The following is a 19,601-nucleotide window of genomic DNA, read 5'->3' on the forward strand; positions in this document are numbered from 1 at the left end:
GATCTGGTGACTGCGCTGGACACTCCATTACGATAGAATACCAGCTGCCTGCTTTGCTCTAAATAGTTCTTGCACAATTTGGAGGTTTTGTTTAGGGTCGTTGTCCTGTTGTAGGATGAAATTGGCTCCAATCAAGTGCTGTCCACTGGGTATGGCATGGGGTTGCAAAATGGAGTGATAGCCTTCCTTACTCAGAATCCTTTTACCCTGTACAAATCTCCCACCTTACCAGCACCAAAGCAAACCCAGACCATCATATTACCTCCACCATGCTTAACAGATGGCGTCAGGCATTCTTCCAGCATCTTTTCATTTGTTCTGCGTCTCACAAACGTTCTTCTTTGTGATCCAAACACCTCAAACTTGGATTCATCCGTCCACAACACTTTTTTCCAGTCTTCCTCTGTCCAATGTCTGTGTTCTTTTGCCCATCTTAATCTTTTCTTTTATTGGCCAGTCTCAGATATGGCTTTTTCTTTGCCACTCTGCCCTGAAGCCCAGAATCCCGCAGCCCCTCTTCACTGCAGATGTTGACACTGGTGTTTTGCGGGTACTATTTAATGAAGATGCCAGTTGGGGACCTATGAGGCGTCTGTTTCTCAAACTAGAGACTCTAATGTACTTATCTTCTTGCTCAGTTGTGCAACGCGGCCTCCCACTTCTTTTTTACTCTGGTTAGAGCCTGTTGTGCTGTCCTCTGAAGGGAGTAGTACACACCGTTGTAGGAAATCTTCAATTTCTTAGCAATGTCTCGCATGGAATAGCCTTCATTTCTAAGGACAATAATAGACTGTCGAGTTTCAGATGAAAGTTCTCTTTTCGGGCCATTTGAGCGTTAATTGACCCCCCAAATGTGATGCTCCAGAAACTCAATCTGCTCAAAGGAAGGTCAGTTTTGTAGCTTCTGTAACGACCTAATCTGTTGTCAGATGTGTGAACATGATTGCACAAGGGTTTTCTAATCATCAATTAGCCTTCTGAGCCAATGAGCAAACACATTGTACCATTAGAACACTGGAGTGATAGTTGCTGGAAATGGGCCTCTATACACCTATGTAGATATTGAACCAAAAACCAGACATTTGCTGCTAGAATAGTCATTTACCACATTAGCAATGTATAGAGTGTATTTCTTCAAAGTTAAGACTAGTTTAAAGTTATCTAAAGTACAGTGTTTTTCCTTCAAAAATAAGGACATTTCAATGTGACCCCAAACTTTTGAACGGTAGTGTATATCAAACTATAAAAGTCCCAGAAAAACACCGGCTGTCGGGATATAGCCTTGCCTAAAGTTCATAAACGCTACTTTACTGCTTACTCACTAGGGGGGGGAATCAGCACCTCCCGATACAATATCATCCCGACACTCATGCCACGATAACAATATTATTGCGATTATAAACATATTGCAATATTCTCCAATATATTTCAATTTATTACCTTTTTTCCAACTTATAATTTTTCCTAATTTCAAATGACGCCCCCAAAGGAACCTTTGTCAACATCTGTTTTATCTAAAAAAGAAACATTTCTCTATTTGTTCATATCACTTCAGTTTTCATGCTGCAAAATGTGATTGTCGAGCAGACAAACTGACCATCACATATATAATGATAGAGCCATACTTGGCGTCTGTGCATCAATACAGTATAACCACTGAAAATATCGCGAGGCTATGCTGTATCGATTTTATTCCCCCACCCCTATCACTCACTACTTGCCTCCTCATTGCACAGCGCAGGTGGTGTTTGCAGTGTATAATGTATCCTTGTACGAAACCACTCTCCCAGCCCATCCACATTTGGTCATGGGGCGGCTTCGGACGGCTTGTAACCCCATAGCAAGGCGGCCCCTGGGCTGCATTTGTGGAATGTGGAATGTGCCGAGTGTGCTCCTACAGCCCATGGACTCACTTACGCACACACACACGTATGCAGATTTAGTAAATAGACAAACAAGCTGTGTCTAAATACAGGATATCCCACAGGGTTCTCCAAGTAAAAATTAAGACCTTTAAAGACTTTTTTTGGGGGCATTTTATGGCCTTTAATCGAAAGTACAGCTTGAAGACAGGGGAGGTGGAGAGAGAGAGAGGAGGGACGACATGCAGCAGAGGGCTGCGGGTCGGATTTGGACTCGGGACGCTGCCAAGGAATCTTACTGGGTTACGATCTTATGTTCTTACTGGGTGAGCTAGAGGTCGCCCGTTTTTAACCCTTGTGTTGTCCTACCGAGCAAAACTAGCACTCTTTTAGACACTTTTTACGTTTATGTTGCTTTTTCCCCACGTAATGTGTGCTTCTTTTTTCAACATTTTTGGCACTTTTTTACAATTTTTTTCAATTACCCCAGTATATTCACAACTAGTCCTTTTTATTTGCACTAGTTCCACACCTATTCTTTGGAATTCATGGTCAATAAAAAGGATTTATATCAATTGTTTTTTATTTTTGTGTAAGAAAAAAGCAGAAATTATGAATGATTTGGACTAATGGTTAAGATCAGAGGAATGAAGGTAATGTAATATAATAGTATATAATAATATAATAAGGATAATCACAGACCTGTCAAAGCTTAGTCCGGATAAAGTTATGCAACTGAACACCCAAAATTCTATGAAAATGCAGACCTGATCCTTAATTTCCTCTGTGAAGAGCATCTCATGGAACCATCCATGTTATTTTGGAACAATGTGGTTAAAATAATCCCAAATTTATGTTATAGAAACTATGAAAAGGGGTCAAATTTGTCCCGAGGACAACATGAGGGTTATTACCACCCAGGATGAAATTTAAGGCCAATGTCACAGCCATATAATGGAAAATCAGGGTGGATGTCAAGATGAGAAACAAAGTATTTACCAAGTAACGTTACCTGAATTTAATAAAACTTTTATGTGTTTGTCTATTTGTACTCTGAAAACATCAAAATGAATAAAATATTTATCACATTTATAGCATTATGCTTTAAAACAAAAATTAGAAAATGAATGTAAGCGTTATCATAGAGTATTTATGATGTTACAGCATTGGTTAAAGTCTATAAAAGGAATAGTAAGATGACAGAAGATGAAATTCAATACGTACTATCTTATTTTTAGAATATTACATTTAAGACTTGTGTAATACTTTTTAAGACCCTGCAGGAACCCTGTAAATGTTCACACACGTATCCTCTACTTCCAGGGACACACCATGTAACTGTAACCGTGTTCTCACCTTGCAAAAATCCCCTTCATCTCTCTCACCAATAAAGGCGTTCTCACGTGGCCAGCCGTCTCCACGTTTTACCACTCGTCCCAAAGTGCCTTCTACCGTCTAGAAAAATGTTTATGAATAAGCGGACATAGCTTGGCTTACTTCGTGACGGGCTGACAAAAATAAACAAAATAGATGCTTAGATTCGATGCGCAGACGGACTAAAAAATACTGGATTTGGCATGGGAACTTCAAGCTGAGGAGGAAGCTCGTACTCTGTGTGCATCTATCACATCAAGTATTGGCCTCTCCCTCACCGTGTTTCCCACTCTCTCACACGAGCCTGTCTCCAAACCGAATCCAAAGGCTCGAGAGTCCCACGAGCTCTCCCTCGTCGCTCATTCCCTTTGGTCGAGCTCTCCAATTATAGCCACGTTCAAAGACCGGACTCTCACACAGAGAGCACCTTATCCACTTTGATTTCCCATTCATTTTTATCCAAAACGACTTTAAGGCCCGTCTCACGTTTCTTTAATCTTTTTTTTTTTTTTATCCTGTGTGAGATGGAGAGCGAGTGGGTGTTTAAAGAGGGGGGGGGGGAAAAGAGTGCACGTCATACTGTGTGTTTTTGTGTTTTTGAAGGAGTGTTAATAACAGATGCCAGAAATAAGGAGGAAATCATCCCAATGTGTGGATGGTATAATATCTTTGAAAACTATGAATGTCAACAATAATGATAAGAAGTTTATATTGTTTATATTATGTCTGCTCACAAATAAAAATGAATGCAGGCTGCATTTGCTAATTTAGAAATATAAAAACAAACACAACACAAAAACACTTGAATCAGAGTGGGTTTCTAAGGGCAGCACACTGATGATTATTTTGTATTATTGAATAATCTATTAATTGTTTGTTTTGGGGTTTTCCCCCCATTTGAAAGTGAGAAAACATCTCATGCTCAACCTCTGGCTACAACTCTTCTTTAGATCGCTTGTTGACCAATTGCTGGACATTCACCCAACTCCACCAATTAAAAACAGTTCAAAATTAAATAGTCCATTAATAAGTCAATCAACGGAAAATGACTCCCCAACAATGTCAATAATTGATTCGATTGTCATTTTTCAAGCAATTATTCTCAGATTTCAGCACCTCAAAAGTGAGGATTTCCTTGCATATCATTGTGAATGAATATATTGGGGTTTTAGACCTTTAAAGACATCACCGTGTGCTCTGGTAAAATGTTGGGCAGTTTTTTTTTATAAACAATCACTTAAATGAGAAAATATAATGCAGATTAATCTACAATAAAAATAATAACAGCTAATTGTCATGCATCTGCTGCTGGGGATGAATGGCTGATACTTCAAAAATAACTTGAGTTTGCAGTTCGCTGTGGAGATTAAACCACACCATCACTTTCAGCGCTGACAATGAGATTCATCAGCCTGAGTATTCTTGGGGTGGCAAACACCTGCACTAATCCAAGCCTGAATGATGTCCTACATCCATTATAGGATGATTAAATCTTCACCCCCCACCTCCCGTCCCTCAGTCACATCACTGTTATGAACCAGGCATTCATCAAAGCCCAGTCTCGGCTTTTCCTTTTGGCGAGAAGTGGAGTACTGGGAGACTGAGGACGGGGCGTCCCTGCCACACAGCCAAGCAGCTCCAAAAAGTGGGGCATGATGGGTAAAGACCCAGTGACCCGTCAGGGGTCCGGTCACACGTGATGGCCCTGCTGTCGTGGCTGCCAAAGAGAAGCCAAAAGACAGGGAAAAAAAGGAAACTCTCCCACTACAAAATGATTACAGACTCAAATTAAAGCATGTTGCAGTTGAGTATTAAAGGCCAGGCTCATCCAAATAAAAAATATATACTGTTTATACGTATATCTAAATGCTTTCAGCATCAGGATCATTTTTGGCCTTTATACAACCAAAAACACAAGGAATGGTTTAAACTGGTCAAGTATCTTTATCTGCTCTGATGTAAGCTAGCATAAGTTAGCATGTCTGGCTAACTAGCTTACTACCTACAGTAGTACTCCAGCATTACTTCCTAGTTCAAGGGGCATATCATTTGCTAATACATTACTTACAACTACTATACAACAAAAAAACCTTCATACGTCTACCTCTATTGAACCGTGCAGCCTAGCCAGTATTTTCCATTGTTGTGGGTCCTGGATGCTAACGTTGCTATCAGAGTGTATAGGCTAACATTAGCAGTTCTGTACTACTCTTTGTTGGATTTGGAGATTTTAACTCTCCACGACCCCAACAAAACCCATTATATGTGATAGTATTGGGTCGTCCAACACATTGGTTAGTCCTCAATCTACAGAAAAAGCCTTTTCGGTTAAAAGTGGAACACAGTGTTTAAAAATGTGAACATTAAAGCATAAATCTGACCTGTGTTTTGCTTGTTCAAATACAGTATGTGAGCTAAGCAGTTAAACTGGGTAATGTTAAAATGAAATACAAGTCTGATCTTTTATTTTTAGCTCTACACTGTAGTGCAGATCAATGCTTTGTGTTTGTCTTTGTTTTTGTCTTCTTGGGCCATCCACTGGTGAAGATGCCAATTTTCTGCCTGGGACCTGTTAGCTTTAGCCTCAGTCTTTTAGTACAATATCATGGACGTAGCCATCAATTGTATACTTTAAAACTCTTTTTTTTTTTAAATGTTTAGCTGGCACCAATAAAACGTCAGCCAGCTCATGGAGCTAACGTTATGATTGGTGAGAGCCGGATTAGCTAGCTACCCACAGCTGATACAATCTCCCAGCGACCGCCGACAAAATCAATCGTCACTGGCTAGAAATGGGAAGCCTGCTTTTGTCTCTGTCTGAAATCAAGGACGTTTTGAAAATGACTAAGACTTTTTAGGGGTAAATCTATCACTGTCATCACTGGAAACTGGCTTAAACCATGTTTGAATGGAAGCTTGACCTGGGGTAGGTACATGAACTAAGTGGGGCTGATGGTCAACTGCATTGGGGCAGAAGCAGAAATCTCAGATATAGATAGGTCAAAGCCAGAAAATCAAACTACCTGCAAGGACATAACTCTCTTAAGGGTAGAAAATATGCATGAAATATTGTTTTTGTGTGTAAAGACAACTGGATCTATCCATCAAAATCCAAAGTTTATAGTTGCTCCTCTTGTGCTTTTAAACGTTGGCTGGTGACTTTCAGGTGGCGAGACTTTTTTCTTCTTCTTTTTTTTTCATTTTACAAAACAGTATTTAGGAATAAAACCTTTTAGCTGTTCCAGCTCGCTGCCACTCCCATCCTTCCTCTGACAGCAATTAAAGCAACCAACCTCACTGAGGCTCCTGCTCATACCAGCTCTTCCACAAGGCACTGCTTTGAAACTGTCACTACTCTCTGTGTCTGTCTGTGTGTGTCTCTGTGTGTTCTGTGTGTGTGTGGTGTGTGGTGTGTGTGTGTGTGTGTGTGTGTGTGTGTGTGTGTGTGTTGGTGTGTGTGATGTGTGTGTGTGTGTGTGTCAAAGGCTGAGACAGACCAAAAAAAAAAATTACATAAAAAAAACTCTGAAAGACATAAAGACGGGCAGTGAGAGACAAAGACGAGAGATGAAGGAGAGACAGGAAGTCTACCCAAAAAAAGTGTCTCAGACAGGAACAGTTTGTTTGGCTTCACGACGTGGACACGGCGTGGACATGGAGCCTGTTCTCTGCCAAAGGTGAATCCCTATTTATGGGCCGCAATTATCATTACATAAGACCTCAATTACTCAGCCGCAGTACTTTCAGGCTTTCATCTATTAGTCATGGGCAAAAAAGCCCCATCAGCTCTCACACACACACAACCAGTAAATGTCCGAGTTTCCTCCGTGGCCGAGCCGTGTCGGTGTGGCTGAATGGTTACCATCAGATGTGTGTGTGTGTGTGGGGGGGTGTGTGGGTGGTTGGTTGTATAACTGCTTTTGTGACACAACTCTGTTTCATACCTGCAGCTGGAGGGAGAAAATCTACAGCTTCTTATGAAATCTCATTCCCGGCGAACAATCCCTCATCAATCTATATCTCCCCCAAGTCGGAGCTGGCCTTCCCTCCCCTTCGGGCACCACATTTGTTCTGTTCTCCTTTTTGCTTCCACCATTGCTGCATTCATCAGTAGGCAACAGAAATTCTATACTACTCCCCCCCCCCCCTCCCTTATTGACATTCTGATGAAATGGCCTGGCCATAGATGACAGGCAGCAGACTCCCATTAGCCGGGGCTGCCATGCAGTGCGCTGCTTCCCAAAGACAAGATATACCATGTTTAACCAGGACCCATCAACAGAGGAGCACCTCCACCTCAGCTCACACACACACACACACACACACACACACCCACACACACACGTCCATCTTTAATCTGGGCTGACTCAGAAGCAGACTATACTTCAAAAATCATAAGATTAAAAGTGTCTGCTTTTGCCTTTATCTTGGCGCCAAATTACCTTGTCAAACTCTGCTTGGTTGTTTGCTCAAATGAGGTTCCAGATCCCTTTAAACTTAAGGTACAAAAACACAGAAACAGTATCGCATTGCAACTAATTTTGACAGTTGAACACTGCAGTAATTGCTCAATTAATAGTTTCATAAATAGTGGCAATGGGAATGAGAGCAATTTTGAGGATGTGCAAACATCAAAGAACGGGTTTTCACAAGAGGATAGATGGAAAACAACGCGGGCTTCAAAACGAGCTGTTTTCAATATCTCAGAGGACTGACACTCGCAAACCAGAGCACCGAGAGCAAGAGGGAACATGAAGGATGGAGGAGGGGCGGGGGGGCATGCACCCCAACATGGTAGAGGCGAGCATTTCTGCTCACTTTGTTCTTCCCATCCAGAAGTCCAACACAAATGGCCTTTTTTTTTTTATTTAGACGTGAAATAAATATTTGTTTTGCTCTAATTTAATCCCTGAATAATGAGAAATGTCTTGATTTTACTTTTTTTTTTAAAGGTTTTCTTTTTGTACTGAGACTTATTATGTAAAGTTTGAAGTTTAATTACGTAATCGGTTAAAAATTTCCATTTTACACCGGAAAATAATTAGCATCATTACTATAAAGCAGGGTTGGAGTCAGCTCACTTTGCAGTTTAGGGAGTAAATGATCATCTACTCATAAAATGCTAAAGTTGTAATGATTCAAATTAGTCTATAGAGAAATCATTGAGAATGAGGGCATTAAGGTCCTGTGTCTTTATTGCAGTTTTCTTTCACTTTAAAGGGGATAGATAAGCATTTTTGGAAATACTCATATTTGCTGTCTGGCACAGAGTTAGACTGGTACTACTCTCACATCTGTCGGTTGAATATGAAGCTCCAGCCAGCAGCTGGGTTAGCTTAGCTGAGCTTAGCATAAAGACTGGAAATGGGTGGAAACAAAATCCACCTACCAACACCTCCACAACTCACTAATTACCATGCTATGTTAGGGCTGTGCAATCAATCAAAATCATAACTGCAATTATGATTTCAGCTCCTATGATCACAAAAACAGAGTTTGAAAAAGGATTATTTTACACATTACATTTTGCAAGTAAACTCTTATTTGTCTTCTTCTTATTTCCAACAGGAAAAGTATTAAAGCTATAGTGCATAGATTCTGAGGAATTCTAAGTAATGACAACAAAACTGTCGGCCCGTCCACATGATACAAGTCTTCCGTGATGGCGTGCACCCTGTCTGTATCAGAAATTGCCAAAAATGAACCTGGATGGTTCCATTTAATGCTCTTCTCAAGTAAAATGAAGGATCAGTACACCACTTTCATTACATTTTGGGTGTTTTATTCACTTTTATAGCATATTGCTGCTTTTCAAACTCAAAAATGAGGTTCAGTGTCCATGAATTCCAAGTGTAAAACTCGTATGGGGCAAAAATGTAAAAATGACAAAAAAGGGGGGGGGGAAAAACAACTTAAAAAAATGAAGAAGAAAAAAAATGAGCAAAACAATAAGCAGAAAATAAACTTTAACAATAAAGCGCAAGATGTTGAAAAAACTGGACAACAAAAGGGTTAAAAAAAAAACACAATGGACTCTTCAGAAGAGGTTCCTGCGCGGGAAAGTCACCGGACGCCACAATCTTCTGAACACAGACATACTGAGAAATCCACAGAGAGAGAGAGAGTTGTGTGGAGCTGATAGTCTTAATCAGCTTTATGGCAACTCATCTGGCGATGGCTTGAATGTAACGGAGGTTTAGTAATATCAAAAAGTTACACTCTACAGCTTTAAGGGAAAATTCATAGTTCAAGTTGTTTTCACTGTTGATTTGTTTAACTGTTTTTCAGGTTGAATAATTGCAACTTCTTTACAAAACATAATGACAAATTGTGTTAAAAAGTTGCGATTTCAATATTGACCAAAAATAAATCGTGATTACGATTTTTTTTTTTCTCCCATAATCGAGCAGCCCTGTGTTATATCTTGTTTGTTTAATCCGTACAACAAAGCGGAGCTTTTGAGGTGCTGGTCGGCAGATTTTGTCACCTTTTCCTATCTTTCAGTCTTTGTGCTAAGCTAATATAGCAACTGCTGGCTGTAGCTTCATGTTTACCAGACAAATACGAGAGTGGGACCGATCCAGCTCTCTGTCTGGGAGCGATTCAGCCAATTTTCCAAAATGCCAAACTGATGCTTTAAGTCACAGGCTCTCAATCCTACAAAGCTTGTTAGGAGAAAAAAAAAGATAAGCTAATGTTAACAGATCTGAATGAGAATGAATCAGAATGGCCCTTTGATGTTGCTAGTATCCCAAGGGTTTTCCTTAAACTGGTACCAAAAAGAAGAAAAAAAAAACATTGATACAGTTCTCTGAGAAACTTAATAGAAACCGATTCTTATAAAAAATCTCTACCCCAGAAAGCAGACTTCCACACACGCGTACCCATGAAACGCAGATAAATGAATACTGTTCTGACAGAAATGACAATAAAAGGGGAAAAAAAAGACTAGAACAAGAGGATGTAGTGGGTTATAGGATGGAAGTACAGAAGGGGAAGGCGACACTGAAGCCCACCTAGTGGGACTGTATAGAGAGATCAAAGAGAATTCATAGCATTGAAAGTTTTAATTAGGCCTGTCTAAAGCCTCGTTGCCTTCTCTTTCTGAGGTCTCTGACAACGAGAAGAAGAAACTCGTGCTGCCTGTCTATTTCTGGCTTCAAAGATCTGACACCTACTTTGGTGCGGCCCTGTTTAGTTGAATGGGAAAGCGTACAGCGTTCATTTCCTACCGGAGCTACTTGTGCTACAAATGAACGCACTAATGGTGCAGCGTGGTGCCGTGGATAGAAAGCGTCCACTTCATAACAGCTGTTTGGTTTTTGTGTAAGCATCCGATCTGCATGGAGCTGCTACCTCCAAATACCACTCTTCCTGACCTTTATTGTTACAGGGTAACTATCGTTTTTTTTTTTTTTCACCCTGGACCCTATTTTCTTGTTTTTGTGTCTAAGTAACTGATGGGAACAACAGTCTTTGACATTGGTCCAGTATTAAGCGAGATCGCTGTAGTTGGCAGCAGCGAAACAAGCTCTGATGGAAGTTAATAGGGCAATTGTCCAGCTTGTATTTACCTTTACAAAAGTGCTCGTTTTGCCAATGACAGGCTCAGATTAATATTCTAAAGTGTCTGACAACATTATGGAAAGGAACCCTTCAGAGATAGACCTTTAAAATCTCTTTGAAACCTTTCTGTTTAACCAGAAACCGCTCTGAACTCGCTAGTGCTAAACACCACCAGACTCCATTTAAAAAGCAACGCTTTTAGCGTGTATAATGCCAACATATTTTCCCATGTAAATCGGTAAACTATGTGTTTATTTCAACCCAAACCAGAGCTGTGATGATTGGAAAAGTGTAAAGAATACCCAAATTGGCTTTATATAGTTTTATTTTGTTTCTGTCGACTTTAACTTAAGTGTATTTTAGAATGCTAAAATGAACATGGAGTCTGGTGGGTTTAGCAAACGCAATTTTGTGGATGTTTTTTAATGTTTAATAAAAGGATCTTACTCTATAACAGAAAGGTTGACATCCTTAGGAATTCTTTCCATAAAATTGTCAGACTGTTAGAATTGCCCTATTTACTTACAGTAGCTTGTTTTGTCGCTGCCAACAGCAGTGATCTTGCTTAATAGGTTAAAAAAAAGTACATTTGGAAAAAATGGTTACCCTTTATGGGGTAATATGTTTTTTTTCTCAACCTGGACCCTGTTTCTACATGCATTTGTGTTCACAGACTGATGACCAAAAATCTGTGAAATTGGTTCATTATTGAGCAAGATCGCAGTGACGGGTCTCGGAAACCGAGCTGCAACCTAATGAGACAATTAGCACCCTCCATTGTTGTCAACTAAAAAGAGCTTTTCTTTTGCTATTTTTTGTTTTTAAATGTGCCCATATTATGATTTTTTTTTTTAGTTTTTCTGGGATTTGAGGTGTTATTTTGTGTCTCTGGTGCTTCCACATGCATACAGACTTGAGAAAAAACATCCATGCTGTTTTGAGTCAGATACAGGTTTCTGAACGTCCTCTGCCTTCAGTCTCCAGGTGAGCTGTTCAAAATCTGCACGGCTTTCTCCGTCACTTGCCAAAACGAGGGGGGCTAACCGCTAGCATGCTAGCTCGTTCTCAATGGCAAAACACTGGTACAACACACACTAGTTGACCATAATCTCCAAAAGAACTACTTCCTGTCCCAGTTCTGCAGGTATTCCACAAGTGTCCCTGGTCTAGAAGAGGTCTCCCAGCTAATCCTGCCTTGGACTGACCAAAGTTGGAGAAAGAGTTATCTAGCTGATGGGATCTTACCCAGCTACTGAGCATGTGCAACTCCCAACAAAGATAGTATATAAGTGAGATGTTTCACTCTGTAGCTAAAACAGAGACCTAAACACACAGGGGGAAAACAGGATCTGCAGCAAAAATATGGTGTTTTATGAAAATGAAACCATGTAAACCTATTCTGGTACAACTTCAAAATACAATTATGATCCTGAAAATGAGCAGAATGTGGGCGCTTTAAAAGCTGTCTGACAACAATATGAATCTGACAAGGTGACTGCTTGTCCGAAGACAGAGGTGTGGAGAGTGGAACGCGAGTCGGGAAAAAGGCATTGTGGGAGTCAAGGCTACAGAAATGATAGGCTCCTGTTAGACTACTTGTAAAGTGCTAGAGTGTGTTTTAATGATCTATTAGCACTGTCATTATTTTTACAATAGGTGTATTTTTTTTTTCTTCAAACAAAGGATATTATACTGTAGAACTTTCCTTCAGTTTGACAGTGTGACAAACGTTAAATGACTTTCAGAAAAAAAAAACTAGCACCAGTCGGGTGTTCATGTTATTGTTTTCTGGCTGTTTTCAGTTTGTTTCAACCAAAAAGAATCTCCCACACATTATCTTGCAGATCTCACACACAGATCTGGCCTGACTTCCTTCTCTTATCTCTAAGCCAGGAGATTTTCACAGCGCTGGCTCCGATAATCAATGCTTGTCGTGAGGAAATTCAATCCCATCTACAGTGGCCATGTCCTTTCCTCCTCCTCTTCTTCATCCCCACAAGCCTCATCAAATCTGCCAACCTGCTGCACAGAAATCTGCTTCTCATTTCCTCTCTCATTCCTTATTCACCTGCTTGTTTCTACTGCTTTCTTTATCCGTCTCACTTGTAGTTTTTCTCTTATTTTTTCCTGTCCGTCCCAGGCGTCTTTCTGAGGCACACAGGTATTTTTTGTGAAACAGATAGCGTTGTCTATGCCTGTTAGGCCTCAAGCGGCATGTTTGGTCACTGTAATCAGAGCTTTTGGAAAACTCTGGCCATGGTGAAGACTTTTAAAAACACCGTTTTTTGGCTTGTGACGTCAGAGTGTTCGCTGGTATCTTTTTTGTGAGGCGTCGCAGTCAATGGGGTGATGGAGGACGTGGGCAAAACAGTGCTGCTGACTGCCTGCTAGCAAGACTTTTTACACGTTTACACATAAATGTACAGTTACTCTTCCATTTTATTGTGGAACGAATGCGTGAGAAAGAGATAAAAAAGGTTACTGCTACATAATCCAACCACGCCACAGCCTGCCTATGGTCCCCCAGTGGCTAGAAATGGTGATAGGTGTAAACGAGCCCTGGGTATCTTGCTCTGCCTTTGAGAAAAATGAAAGCTCAGATGGGCCGATCTGGAATCTTGTTACCTCCCCTTCCTCTGCTTTGCCCACCCCGAGAATTTTGCCCACCCATGAGAGAGAGACATCATGGCTTTCAAACGAGCAAAGTAGCAGTTGGTCAACGCCACACCCCCAGCCTCCATCCTGCCCCCCCCCTCTCTCCTCCTTAAAAGCTACAGACCTCCACTTTTGCGCAAAATTGAATTCTGACCATATCAAACACTTCATTTTCTGCATTCAGGTGAAATCTTCTGCAACATTTATGGCAAATGTCTTTATTTATGTAAAGTAAATTATAATAGTTTTTGGGGAGTTGCACTGGCCAGTTGAATATGGAAGGGGGGGGGGGGGGGTTGTAACCAACAATCAAACAACACAGGACTTTCACCCTGGAGACAAGTGTTCCCGTTGTCCTGTGTGTCACTGAAACGTACATGTTAGAACGCCACCCACCATCTTTTCCTAAACCTAACTGTCCCGTTCTTGTGCTGGATGTCAGGTAAACGTACGTCACGCCAAATGCCAGAGGAACATGCTCAAGTGTCCGTATTTTACGTGATGGAATGAGAATGTGTTGGATCTTCCAGTGACAGCTTTTTTTTTTTAAGACTTCCTATTGGTTAACATCCTCTTCCTTCTTATTCGCGTTACTCTGGGTTATTTATATATAGCAGCCTGTTTGCTCGGCATGCTCTTGACAGCACTTCAGTTGCGTTTCTGCATTTTCATACGGACGGAATCTTACCAAGCAGCGCATGCGTGGGCAGGATTTCTTTTGAGAACAAACAAAGGGAAAAACCCTGTTTCTAAAAATACCCATGTACGCGTGTAATGCCTCAAACACACTCCTTCTCTCCGTCTGTTTTTCTCCAGCACTCATTTTGTGTCTCCATCATTATCTTTGTGCACCTTGCTCCCTCTGACACCGTCTCTTCCTCTCTTCCCCACCACCTCAGTCTCCTCTCCCTCATCAGCTGTCTCCCTCCCTCTTTATCTGTCTCCATCTCCTCTTGCTCCCTGCATGTTACATTTCACCACCTCCTCCTCCTCCTCCTCCTCCCCGCTGTCCTGTTGCAGCTTCAGTTGGTGGCATGTCGAGTTGGATGAAATCTAACATGACAGGTTCCACAACTGTAGCAGGAAGGCAAATGTACTTTTTGGAGTTTACATCTTGAAGACACCCTCTTATTTCCTCTGACATTAGTCTGAAGGTTAGAAAGGTTTTATTCCCTATAAATACTGCAGTTTAAAAAAAATACCGTGCACAGCCGTATCTTTGCAGCCTGCCCTACTTGGGCTGTATCACATCACTTGTCGGCAGCTTTATTTCTTGTTAAATTGTACATTTTATGAGCAGAACTGACAAAGAAATCACGAGACGAGACAAAAAAAAGGATGCCAGCCTCCATCAAAAGGAACCAGATTTACAATTTACTAAATTACAACAAGTGTTTTGGAAGAAGCTCAACCACACTTATAGTAATAGCAAAGTAGTAAAATAGTATAGTAATAGTAAATACCACTAGAGTTAAAAGCTGAATGGCAGTTCAGAGCAGAGATGCTCACAAGTCTCTGAGCTAGAGTCCAAGTCAAGTCTCAAGTCTCTGAGCTAGAGTCCAAGTCATGTCTCAAGTCTCTGTGCTAGAGTCCAAGTCATGTCTCAAGTCTCTGAGCTAGAGTCCAAGTCAAGTCTCAAGCCTCTGAGCTAGAGTCAAGTCTCAAGTCTCTGAGCTAGAGTCCAAGTCAAGTCTCAAGTCTCTGAGCTAGAGTCAAGTCTCAAGTCTCTGAGCTAGAGTCCAAGTCAAGTCTCAAGTCTTTGAGCTAGAATCCAAGTAACGTCTCAAGTCTCTCGTGGTTATAAAGAGTGCTGTACCTTAGAACATTGGATGGCGCCATATAAGGAATTCAAAGCCTTGCAGCCAGCGGGATATAAATGATTATGTAAATCCACTACTACAACGCTCATACATCTTTTCCAATCTTTAAACCTAAGCTTCTAATGAATGGCGCAGCAGCTGCTGGTGCGGTCCACATGTTTGTTGTTCTCTCTCACACAGCAGATATATACCGTATGTTACTTAGGTTATGTTATGGGTTACGCAGGGAGGGGTATAACATTCAGCTTATCAGGCTTTAAAAAAAAAAAAAAAGTTCACAAGTTCTGCATCTCGAGTCTGAGTCGAGAGTGAAGTCTTAAGGCCAAGTTTCAAGTCAAGTCTCAAGTCACTGTGTGTGAGACTCGATTCCCCATCTCTGGTTCAGATACATCTGGATCTTACACTGAGAAGAACAGCGTCATCCATAATACATAGAGCAGAATATGCTATGTTTCTATGATCATGCTGTCATGCTTTCTGTTGCGTGTACATAACCAGCAGGGAACCAGTTTGACGCCTCAGCCCCGGTGTTGCGATACTCTGAGGGACGTTGGTCCGGAGGGCTCAATCCAAATCACAATTACAGGTTGAGACAGAAGTGGGCCATCGTCCATAAAGAGGGGAAGGCACTGCTGAGGGTTTAAATAATAAATATGAATGGTGGTGGGGTGATAAGGAACAAAATGGAATTTTAACGATTCAAATGAAAAAAAAAAATGTAGACAGAGATAAAGGCGAGGAGGATGGAGAGAGAAAAAAAAGAAGGGGGAAAAAAATCCAAAGAAGGGTTGCTTGAAAATAGGCTGGGAGAGATGAAACTAAGAGAGAGGAAAAAAATGAGGGGAGGGGGGTAAAAGAGCGGAAGCGAGCCAGGAACAAGGACCCCCGACACGATAAGAGACAGAAGAACATGAAAAGAAGAAAAGGAGAGGGAAATGAAAGGGGCGATAGCGGGGGAGATTAGGTTGAGTGTTGTAAAGAGAAAGAGGTCCCGGAGGCCTTGGCAGAGCTGTGATCCAAGCAGCGTAACCTCTTCATCTTTCGCCAGCTCCCTCCACATGACAGCTCTACCCATCTCCAGGACCCCAGAGGGGCAGCACGGGCACATCTCTTTGCCAAACTGACCCTGCATGGCCCTCCTACCCAGCCTCAACCTCCAGTACCAAGGCAGCAGCAGTGGCCTTCCCACATACATGTGGGCCCAGGGTGGGCCAACACCTAGCACGGGTCCAGGACAATATAGTCTAAATTCACAACGTTCCACTTCCGGGATTGCTCAGGTGCACGCCTGTCACGATAACAAATTCAGCTGGACAATAAATGGTCCCCAAAATTATTGCGATAAACGATAATATTGTCGATCTGAGACCATTTTCATAATGATAATGGCATAATAATCCAGGTACACCTTTTCAAAGATCAATGAACTTTTATTTCTAAAGAATATTTGACACTGGAACTCGAAGACATTTTAAAAAAAAATCAAAACATCCACAATAATATGAACAAAACAACCAAAACCAATAAATAAAAATGGACTCTCAGTGTCTGTTAACTAAAAAATGCACTGGAATAAAACACAATCAAAAACAAATCGAATGAAATTTTTTTAATCATGCAATTAATTGATTTCTTGCATATTGCGACGGGCCTACTCAGGGGCTGCTGGAAATTCCGCTGAATGTCCCTATTTTTGTCCAGATGCTCCTTTGTTGGCGTCCTAACCTCTGGTGGACTTCTGAGGACTATGGTTACCTGGTCCTCTGTTCTCTGCAGGGTAAATCCAGACCGCTAGCTAGACTATCTGTCCAATCTGAGGACTATAGTTACCTGGTCCTCTGTTCTCTGCAGGGTAAATCCAGACAGCTAGCTACACTATCTGTCCAATAACTTTTGAACGTACACATGTTCAACACACGTGACAAGTAACCGTAACAGAGGCTATTTTGCAGAGGCGCCGTGCCTCCACTACGTTGAAAATGTGCAATAATACATGTTCCTGATACATGTTATTGGACATTTATTAACCGCTAGGGTCACACACAGCAACCAACCAAACCTCAGTTACCGATTAAAGAAGTTAGCATTGACGGCTTCCTGAGGTTTTACCTGGCTTAAATTCATTGTTTTTGTCCCTTGGAGGCAGAGCATCGAGCTGTAAACACAACTTTGCCATATAAGCATATTAGCATTATGTATTTGGTGCAAGGTTTCTGGTAGGGCTGTGAAACTTGGCCGTTTTGTTCTACAAAACCACAAAGTTTGAATATATTCAAATCTATTTCGGGCATTATGTCCATAAAGGGCCAACCAATCCAAAGGGACACATAACTAGTGCAATGTTTGTCCTCTCTTGTTCAGGCAGCAGCAGGGCTGAGGCCCACAGCCGGGCCGGCAAGGCAGGTTTTTTTGCGGTTTTTTAATCTCTTAAAATATTCAAACACACATTTTTTCAATATAAGAATGTTTGTTTCTTTTTACTATTGGAATATATATTCAAATTTAGAATATTTGTTGACAGCCTTAGCTTCTGGCCACTCAAAGTCCAATTTTCACTCTCCTTTTTGCTCTGGTGTGGTCCCCACTAGATTCTGAGAAAGATATCGGGCTCTTGAAGTTTCTAAATGCTCCAGCAGCTAGTCGCTAACCTTGTCTGTCTGCCGTTTGGTGGTGAGCAGGTAACGTGCAGGGGTTTTTTTTGTTGAGATTTTTTACTGAAAAAAAGCTGCCTGAAATGATGCTGGTCGGAGACGTGTGAGTGAACCAAACCAATAAAGTTTCCTCTATGCTGATTTTGTAGTGGCGGCCCGCCTGCTAAAACCCATCCTAAAGGACTGTGAAACCAAAACAATGAGCTGAAAGATGCTGAAACACTGAGGAGAACTGCACAGTTGGGCGATGATTCTGTGTATTATAAGAATTTGGAGATGCGTAGCTTTGAAGTCGTATTTTCTAGATAGATGGATGGATGGATGGATGGATGGATGGATATTGATCTCAATAAAATGGGAAATTACAGTGTTACAGCAGCAAAATCAGTCACACAGCACAGGATATAAATATAAAGGAAATACTAGGATACAATATACATACAATATATATAAAATTATAAAAAGGAATAAAATACAAGAACAACAATTTGAGTATATACAAGTTGGGAATACAAAAATGTGCAACTGCTTAAATGGTATGATAAATATGTAGATAAACCAATTGTGCAGGTTGTACAGTATGTCCAGTGCAGTATTGTGGTAAAATACCCCCAAAAAGCTCCAATGCAAACACGTTTTGTAAAATCAAGAATGTTTTTTTGCCATAGTTATTTTAATCGTTAACATGTTGATAAACTGGCAAATGAATGCATTTGTTTTAAGAAAATGTGAGTTTTGAGGCTAAATTATGGACTGGGATAAAGTATTTTTTTGACTGTGCAACTCAGAACTCTGAGGTGTTGGATTCTATATTCTTAAACTATTTAGAGAGTTTGGATTTTTTTAAAACAGAAAAAAAGAAAGTAGGCTAAAAGAAAAGGTGGCAAACAAATGACAAAAACATCTGAAGTTAATCACGAAGCACCCCAGACGGGGACCAAACTGACATTTTATCTCTAGATATACATCCAAGTTTCAAGCATTGCTAAATGTGGACCTGATGACCCTGCACTGAAAGAAGAAAAAACTTGTACATCCTAATACATAAAAACAGAGATGTCTTATACCCGAGGCAGGTGAAGCAGAGAAAACTTCTGAGGGCTAAGATTGTCTGAGTTCAGATTTCCTGAACAAAAATATAAACTCCCCAGGTGAAATATTAAACCCAGAGGGAATCTCAAAAGGCCCCCCATCTTTAAAGAGAAGGAAAGAAACTTCAAAGCTTCAACAAGGACAAGAATAGAAATCCAACTAAATATACTGATACAAGTTAAGGGGATTAAGACAAGAATAGTTGCCTGGTTCGGGCATCTTTCTCCTGTTCAGGGGCGGAGCTAGACGTTCCAAATTTTCAGGGCTTAGCCCAAACTTGGGGGGGGGTTGGGGGGGTCCTGGGGCATGCTCTATTTAAGGCAGCTATTTGCAGTCTTTTTCATGCCATTTGATCAAAGAATGGCACAGAGATCTGCACATCATTTGGGGAAAACATGATAGCTGCCAAGGAAAAGAATCATCCTGTAGAGCTTTATACTATCTATCTTATATCTAACATGTCTTCATCATTCTGAAACCAGAACAGAACAAATGTACAAATGACTCATTTTCAATCCTGTCTTAATAGAGGCAAACATTATCCGATGCTTTTATTTTGAAGTTATATACAGTATACAGTA

General features: G+C 40.9%; 1 protein-coding gene across 1 annotated transcript in view; it reads right to left on the reverse strand.

The window, feature by feature from the left end:
- Positions 1–19,601, reverse strand: part of slc8a3 (solute carrier family 8 member 3) — a 161,581-nt gene that overhangs the window by 107,637 nt on the left and 34,343 nt on the right.

This window comes from Etheostoma spectabile, chromosome 20 (genome assembly GCF_008692095.1).
Source record: "Etheostoma spectabile isolate EspeVRDwgs_2016 chromosome 20, UIUC_Espe_1.0, whole genome shotgun sequence".
NCBI lineage: Eukaryota > Metazoa > Chordata > Actinopteri > Perciformes > Percidae > Etheostoma > Etheostoma spectabile.